The following is a 9523-nucleotide window of genomic DNA, read 5'->3' on the forward strand; positions in this document are numbered from 1 at the left end:
TATGCCAGCAAATTTGGAAAACTCAGCAGTGGCCACAGGACTGGAAAAGGTTAGTTTTCATTCCAATCCCAAAGAAAGGCAATCCCCAGGAATGCTCAAACTACTGCATGATTGCACTCATCTTGCATGCTAGTAAAGTAATGCTAAAAATTCTCCAAGCCAGGCTTCAGCAATACGTGAACCAGGAACTTCCAGATGTTCAAGCTGGTTTTAGAAAAGGCAGAGGAACCAGAGATCAAATTGCCAACATCCACTGGATCATCAAAAAAGCAAGAGAATTCCAGGAAAACATCTATTTCTGCTTTATTGACTATGCCAAAGTCTTTGACTGTGTGTATCACAATAAGCTGTGGAAAATTCTGAAAGAGATGGGAATACCAGACCACCTGACCTGCCTCTTGAGAAACCTATATGCAGGTCAAGAAGCAACAGTTAGAACTGAACATAAAACAACAGACTGGTTCCAAATAGGAAAAGGAGTACGGCAAGGTTGTATATTGTCACCCTGCTTATTTAACTTCTATGCAGTGTACATCATGAGAAACGCTGGGCTGGAAGAAGCACAAGCTGGAATCAAGATTGCCGGGAGAAATATCAATAATCTCAAATATGCAGATGACACCACCCTTATGGCAGAAAGTGAAGAGGAACTAAAAAACCTCTTGATGAAAGTGAAAGAGGAGGGGGATCAGGATGGGGAATACGTGTAACTCTATGGCTGATTCATGTCAATGTATGACAAAACCCACTGAAATGTTGTGAAGTAATTAGCCTCCAACTAATAAAAAAAATTTTTTAAAAAAGAAAGTGAAAGAGGAGAGTGAAAATGTTGGTTTAAAGCTCAACATTCAGAGAACTAAGATCATGGCATCTGGTTCCATCACTTCATGGGAAATAGATGGGGAAACAGTGGAAACAGTGTTAGACTTTATTTTTCTGGGCTCCAAAATCACGGCAGATAGTGATTTCAGCAATGACATTAAAAGACACTTACTCCTTGGAAGGAAAGTTATGAGCAACCTAGATAGCATATTAAAAAGCAGAGATATTACTTTGCCAACAAAGGTCTGTCTAGTCAAGGCTATGGTTTTTCCAGTGGTCATGTATGGATGTGAGAGTTGGACTGTGAAGAAAGCTGAGTGCCGAAAAATTGATGCTTTTGCACTGTGGTGTTGGAGAAGACTCTTGAGAGTCCATTGGACTGCAAGGAGATCCAACCAGTCCATCCTAAAGGAAATGAGTCCTGGGTGTTCATTGGAAGGACTGATGTTGAAGTTGAAACTCCAATACTTTGGCCACCTGATGCGAAGAGTTGACTCATTGGAAAAGACCCTGATGCTGGGAGGGATTGGGGGCAGGAGGAGAAGGGGACGACAGATGGTGAGATGGCTGGATGGCATCACCGACTCGATGGACATGAATTTGAGTAAACTCCGGGAGTTGGTGATGGACAGGGAGGCCTGGCGTGCTGCGATTCATGGGGTCGCGAAGAGTCAGACACGACTGAGCGACTGAACTGACTGAAGTATCCCCCATCCTCCATCCACTCTGGGAAATGCTAGGAATTCTGATAAGGTATTCTAAAACGTCTTGAAGAATGATCGATGTGAGAAATATCACAGGAGTTCAGAGACAGGGCCAGAGAGGATACACCAGGTCCTCTTCACAGTCAGTGTCCTTCTCCCTGCCTGCCCAGCCAGCTTACTGGTGGCTTCCATCCTCCTGGTCTCAAAATCAATCCTTTTCAAACCAGAAAACAATAGTTTTCCCAGTAATCTGAAGTTACAGGCTGCTGTTTTCTCCTCATTGAGTCAAAGGGCAATGCCAGCTACAAGGGAGTCTGGGAAAGTCATTTTAAACTGAAAACATTGTTACCCTGAACAGAATCCCAGGTTCTGTTTACAAGGAAGAGGCAAACAGGGTTTTGACTTGGCAACTGTGTCTGCTGTGATTTAATATCCTTTAACAGGACAATGGCTGCAGAACTCTGTTCTCAAGAAATAATCCAGAACGACTTGATGTATAAAAATGTTTATCACTGAATTATTTTTAATAGTAAAAATTTAAAAAGCAACTTAGTATCCGAACAGAAGAGACTGGTTAATCAAGTTGTAAGGTACATTCACTCAATAAAATATTACGCAGCCACTAAAATTATTCTTAAGAAGACTAGGAGGCAACATGGAAAAATGCTTATGCTTTCATGTTAAGTGAAAAAGCAGAATATCAAGTCACCACATGCTTGTGGCTAAAACTATGTAAAATATGTACACACAAGGGAAAACACTGAAGGGAACTACAAAAAAATGATAGCTGCCCGAACCAGGTGATGGTGTTGTATATGGACAATTATTTTCCCTTATTTCAAAATTTTCTGCAATGTTACTCAATTATTTTTTCCAATAAAATAGCTACCCATCAAAAACCAAATTATCCAAAAAGTGTAGCAGAAAATAGATTGAAATATCTGTCAGACTGTTGGAAATGTCGTTATTTTCTAAGCTTTGAAGCCAAAGAGAAAAGTTGCAAAGGAAGCAGCACACAAGTCTGATGAAACAAAACATAAATATTGAGACAAATGCAAGCTTCAACCAATGCACTTTATTTAGCAAAAGAAAGCCTTTTAACAGGACACACACTGTTGGCAATGTATTGTTGTAACCCAGTGCTAGCTGGCAGGGGAAATTGGCATGACCTTTTGGGAAAACAACTCGGCAACACATCTCAAGAGCTGTAAATACAAATGACAGATTTGGGCCTGGCATGACCACCCTGGAGACAGCATGCTGAAGACACAGTTCTGTAGAAGATATAGCTACATGCAGGTAGATGTTCCTTGCAGGGTTGTTTACAAATGCAACTCTTGTATAGCTTCTTGTGACTTGTCGTGGGTTAGAAGAACATGAGTGATACTTCCTGCAATGTTCTTTAGCCTTATGATATGAAGACAATGCTGTAAACTGGAAATTTGTTTTGCTATAATTATAGATGTTAAAAAGTAAGCAGGGCTGAGTGTGTGTGCATCCTCTGTCACTCGGTCATGTCTGACTCTTCTGTGACCCCGTGGACTATGGTCCGCCAGGCTCCTCTGTCCATGGAATTTCCCAGGCAAGAATACTGGAGTGGGTTGCCATTTCCTCCTCCAGGGGATCTTCTCGACCCAGGAATTGAACTTGAGTCTCCAGTGTCTCCTGCATTGGCAGGCAGATTCTTTACCACTGGGAAGACAGGGCTGCAGAGGCCATTTATTCAAGAAGCATTTACTGAGCACCTACTGTGTACTAGATGCTGGGGCTAAGTGCCCCGCTTTGGGAGGGTGAGTGGAGGGGGGAAATGCAGGACTTGAGCCAGTCTGGTGTCCAATCACGGGACTGAGTGGAGGTGTGTGCACACGTGTATATGAGGTACGATGCACTGGGATGTGGAGGGTGTGTACAGGGCTGCCTGGGAATGTGCAAGGAAAGATTATGGATGGCCTGTTTTCTCTGATCAGGTCGTTCTTATAGCAGTTATACTGCTTTTAACTTTCAAAATAAAATAATTTTGCTCTTGTACTCCAAGCCCAGAAGACTGAGAAAGGGTGTGTGTCAGAGTCATTCAAAAATGTAATTTTCGTCCCCAAAGTTAGATAGACATCTAGACAACTAACAGCAAATGTTCTGCCACTAACATGCAATCAACCAAAAAAAGACCTGTTGTATGGCATAGGGAACTATACTCAATATTTTGTAATAACTTTTAAGGGAAAAATGTGAAATTATGTATAACTGAATTGCTTTGCTGCATAGCTACAATTAACACAAGCTTGTAAATTAACTACTTCAAATTTTAAAAAATTTTTACAAAAGAAGTGTAATCACTGCTGGTTACGACTTAGATTTCATGTTTTATTTATTTAATTAAATTTAAAAATTGAAACAATATAAAATATTTTCTGGTAAAAGCTTTGCTATACTCACTGCATATCATTAACATTAATCAAAACTAATTTTACCTGTTTCTCTTTCCTTTTCTATTATGACTTCCAAAAATTATAAAACTCATACATACTTTTTATTGCCTTTCTACTGGGCTGTGCTGTTCTAGATGTTAATCTTTTGCTAATTATGTTTTATAAGAATCAGTTCTAGCTTGAAGCTTGTCTTTTCCTGTTTCATGATATCTTTGGATAATCAGAACTTCTCTATCTCTATGGTTTTTAGGTAGGGAGAGATTTGTTTAAAATGATCTCCAGAATCATAAGCTTTAAAAGAAAAGATTGACAGCTGACTTTATCAGAATTTTACCTTAAATTTTATTCCAGAACTTCAGAATATTTGCCTGTCATGTTGAAGTTCTTAATCTATCTGGGGTTCATTTTATCATGATGTGAGGTAGGGATCCATTTCTTTATTCCAATGTAAATTATCATTTGTTTTAGTCCCATCGATTGACCAGTCCAACTTTTCTTTCACTCAGCCTGTCAACCTGTTCAATACCAGGTCTGCACAATGTGCTAATCTGTTTCTGGTTATCTCTTCTGTTCCTTTGATCTTTTTGTCTATTCTTGTTCATTCACATCATTGTTTCATTACAATCATTTAATACTTCTAACATCTGCCAAGGTAAGTTACCCTGACTTCTAATTCTTCTCCAGGAAGGTTTTGCTATTCTTGGCCTTTGTAGCTTTTGTATAAATTTTGAAAATCAACTGTCAAATTTGTTTTTACATAAATAGCAGGGAAAATCTCTGGAAATTTGATAGAAACAACACTAGATCAATCAGTTTGGAAAGAACTGATGTCTATCGAATATTAAGTCTTCAATGGACATGAATTTGAGCAGACTCCAGGAGATAGTGAAGGACAGGGAGGCCGGACCTGCTGCAGTCCTTGGGGTCGCAAAGTGTCGGATATGACTGAGCAACTGAACAAACGACTGCCTCTAAACATACTGTTACGGTTTCTGACTTTGTCTTGAATTATTTGGCTTGCCCTGATAGCTAAATTTTTATTGCTGCTGCAAATGATGACCTTTTACTACATTTTCTGTTGTCTCATTATTAATATGTAAATAGAAATGCAATCAAAATATGCATATATTGCTTTTAGATCTGGTTTATTATTCTGCTCAGGCTGCGATACACAGAATGTCACAGACTATGTAGCTTAAACAAGAGAAATTTATTTTTTCACAGTTCTGGAATCTGAAATCGAAGACCAAAGTACTGCCAGAGAGAGTTTCTGGTGAAGCGTCTCTCCTTGGATTGTAGACAACTGCCTTCTCACCATGTCCTCAAATTGCCTTTCCTCTGAGCATACATGGAGAAAAATCCCTGGTGCTTTTTTCTCTTCTTAGAAAGACACCAGATTAGTTCTCCACCCTCACGACTTCATTTAACCTTAATTACCTCCTTAAATGATCTGTTTCCAAACACTGGGGGTTAGGGCTTCAACTTATGAATGGGGAAGGTGCAATTCAGACTAGTCTGAAATTTTCCATCTAGAAAACTTGTTAAATTCCCTTATTTGGTCAGATAAATTTGTCCCTAGTGTCTTCTAGATTTAGGACAAGAATGTCATTTCTGAATAAGGATACTTCTGTTTCTTCTTTTCCACTGTTTACATTCTTTGTTTCTTTTCTTTCTGTTTTGACCAGGACCTCCAACAAAGTGTTAAACAGAAACAATGATGGAAAATTTTGTCTTTAAAGGGAATGGTTTTTACATTTTACTATTGAGTTTGGTATAGGTTTTGGTAGATACTTTTTTCCAACTTAAGGACATTCCTTTCATAACTGCTAAGAGTTTCTACCATAAATTGAGTTTAATCAAGTGCTTTTTCTGGAAATATTGCGGTAATCCCATGGTTTGTCTCCTTCAAGCTGTTAACATAGTGAATTTTCCTAAGATACTTTCTAATGTTGATTCAGCCTTGCCTATCTGGAAGACATCTGATTTCATCATGATTTATTTTCTTTCCTTCGACATTTCTGGATCCAATTCACTAATATTTTGTTTAGGATACTTGCATTTCTGTTCATGGATGATACTGACCTGTCCCTTTCCAAAACTTAGCAGCTTAAAACAATAAACATTCATTATCTCACAGTTTTTGGAGGTCAGGAGTCTGAGCATGGCTGTGACTTCAGTCTTAGCTGAAGGCTCAAGTGAGGAAACTATGCTTCCAAAGAGATCCTAGTGAATTGGATCTGGAAATGAAACTGACCACAACGAGTAGGATCAACGGCCCCTCCCTTCCAGAGAGCGAGTTCACCACCAGCAGGCTTCCTCATTCCTTTCCCTCCTCTGCTGTCAGCCACGAAGCAGAAGCAGGGAATCTGGGTTTTAGCAGCAACCACTAACTGTGTGATTTAGGGGAAACCATTCGAATTCCCTCTTTTTTCTGGGAAGAAAGTACCTTTGCCTTTTGAAGAAGCACTTGCACGTGACAGATCAGCCTTAGATCAGGTCTTTTTTGAAAAGAAAAGGCAAAATGACTCTGTCCAAAGAAATGGTCTGGGGGTTTTGTTGCTGAGAAGCAGAGGAGAGAAAGAAGAGGGCTCTTATAAACAAGAATGATAGTATTCAGGGAACTTCCCTGGTGGTCCAGTGCCTAAGACTTTGCACTCCTGATGCAGGGGTCTAGGTTTAATCCTCGGGGAACTAGATCGTACATGCTGCAACTAAGATTTTACATGCTGCAACTAAGATCCTACATGCCACAGCTAAGACCTAGTGCAGCCAAATAAATAGTTGTTTTTTTTTTTTTTTTAAAGAATAATAGGATTTAATTTTAAGTTCCTTAGTATATAAGCAAATCTGACAATAAAATCAAACACATACTCAAAAGACCTAGGACTTTGGGTGTATGTGTCTGTGTGTCTGTCTGTCTGTGTGTCTGTTTGTGTTAGTGTAAACCAAGGAAAGGCACAGAGGCTCACAAGGGAGCCGGGCACACATACAGAAGAGGGGCAATCTAAACTGGGTCAGATCAGTCAAGGCAGCAGCTCTGAGCTTGAAGGCGACATAGGAGCATAACCCCAAGACCCCCAGAAACCTTGACTCCACACAGAACATGGAGGGAAGCCTCGAGCCCATCCTTGTGTTTCTTCGGAGGCACAGAGTCCCAGCTGATGTGGCCATCTGGGGGCCCTGACAAGGCGCCCCTGAAGAAGATGACTTCTTCGTGGCTCTTGTAGCTGGTTCCCTGTTCAGCAGCCTTCCTGCAGTGAAAAGTGAAAGACGCGTGTCTCTCCACATGTGTGAAGAAGTCCTCTTCTCCCCAAGAAGCAGGACTCAGGACTATAAACATCCTCAGGAAGAAAGCACAGAGTCTAGAGGGTGAAAGAGTCTTCTAGAAAGTGAAAATTGCCAGGGAGAAACCAGGTTCCCAACAGCTTTGCACAGCCTGCTTCTGGAATCTTCTCTCTCTCTTTTGGCTTTGGCGGTCAAGCCGTCCTGGAGCCCGACCTCTCCCATCCTCTGGACAGAGGGGTCCTGGACTGGCAGCCATTGAGTGGGACCAGGATCTCAACCTAAGGCCCATAACAGTCCTGGAAATCCTAGGCTGCTGTCTACAGCGAGGGCAGCCACTCCATGGTCGAAAGCCTGGGTCTGGCCTCCCCGAGACTGATGCAATCGTGGTGGCTGTGAACATTCTTGGAACATTCTCTGTCAGAGTCCTCAATTATGGCTGCTGGGACTCTGTCTGAAGCTGTTCCAGGAGATGGCCTGCCTCAGTAATTGTCGCTGTTTTATCTCAAGATGCAGATCTGGAGGCTGATCTCCCAGACTTATGAAGTTACAACCAACACAATGCTTTTTCCATTTGCATAAAGCAAATCTGAAACATATACGTACATACGTTTTGTCTTGAACCTGTGAACGTGTCCAGATCCCAGCAACTCCAGGAGGACTAAACTCCTGACCATTTTATTAATACAGATTGTGCATCCCAGATCACCTGGGGTGGAGGCAGACCCGTTTCACTGCTCTGGCAATTTCATGGGAATGTCTTTCATGGATCATGGTGGTTTCCCCTGCAACAGTCACACACGTTGGTGGATGGAGCCCATCATGGGGGAACAGCCAAACCGTGCCCAAATCGTGCCACCACTCTGCCTCAGAGTCCTATGAGCTGGTTTGTCCTGGTCACAGGGCTCCCACCCCTGAGACCTCAGGATTCACCTTCCTGTTGCACAAACTTGAAAGAGTCACAAATGTGAGCACATGGTACCTGGAAACAGTGTCATGTAGCCCAGCATTTCCCAATCCTGTGCCAAAATTGTGGTTCAGGGGAGGCCGATTAGTGGGCTTCCAAACAAAATAAAAGGAAAGTATTTATTAAATGCTGGGTTACATTTTTTTAAGAGTTTGAATCCTTGTTCTGCAGGACTTCTCAGAGTCTTTACTATGCCAAGATGCTTGTGTGTTTCTAAGAGGGAGATGCAGTGCATAGTGTTTGTGAAACCAAGGACCACAGAGCCCTTTTGTTTCAGGTGTGAGGGCATCTGTTGCTTTTGCTTGCCCAGCATCCCTTCCCTCTTTCAGCAACTGACTTTTGTTTCCATAGTGGTTTGAAGGGGCTGAATCTGAACCTCTGCCATTTCCCTCATAAAAAAAGCAAACAGGTCATTCAGGGCTGGCCCATAAGAGTCCTTCTTGGAAAGTCTTGCTGGCCCTACTTGTGAAGAAGTCCTCTCTCATCAGGGTTATAGATATGATAGAATCAGCTAAAAATGGGCCTTAAAGCCAAGAGGTACAACATGGTCAGGGTCTTTGGATCAAGCCATACCTGAAGCCACCTCTTCCCCAGACTCAGGATTGGGCTTTGCCCCAAGGAGCTGGAAAAGCCTTGGCTGGTACAGAGAATAACCTAGGGGATGGTAGTGATACACACTTCAGAGAATGTTTATGATGCTTCCATCTACAAGGAACATTGGCCCCCCACTCAAAATGGCTTCACCAATAAAAAGCATAGATTTTCTTATCCAAACAGAAGCCCCTGTAGGTGGCTCCTGGGTTGGTGAATTCAGATGCTTAATGTTGCGTCAAGGAACTGATTCATTTAGGTTCCATCCAAGATGGGAGTCCCTTTAGAAGTACTCCTTATGGCAATGCCTAACCTTTCCAAGCCTCAGTTTCCTTGTTTTCTCAGGCCAAAACCTCAGAGTTACCCTTGATTTCCATGCCCTTTCTTTTCCCATCTCCATCCAACCCATCAGTAAGCCATTGGAAATATCTGTCTAAACTGTCTTCTTCTCACAACTGTTGTCAAAACCACCCTCATCTCTGCCCTGGAATTTTTTTTTAACAGTTTGAGATGTAATTTACATGTGGGCTTCTCTGGTGGCTCAAACAGTAAAGAATATGCTAGCAGTGCAGGAGATCCAGGCTCGATCCCTGGGTCAGGAAGATCCCCTGGAGAAGGGAATGGCTACTCACTCCAATACTCTTGCCTGGAGAATTCCGTGGACAGCATTTCTTCCCTCTAAAGTGTATCATTCAGCGACTTTTAGTGCACAAGCATCACCACAATCTAAT

The sequence above is a fragment of the Muntiacus reevesi genome, chromosome 15, assembly GCF_963930625.1.
Source record: "Muntiacus reevesi chromosome 15, mMunRee1.1, whole genome shotgun sequence".
Taxonomy (NCBI): domain Eukaryota; kingdom Metazoa; phylum Chordata; class Mammalia; order Artiodactyla; family Cervidae; genus Muntiacus; species Muntiacus reevesi.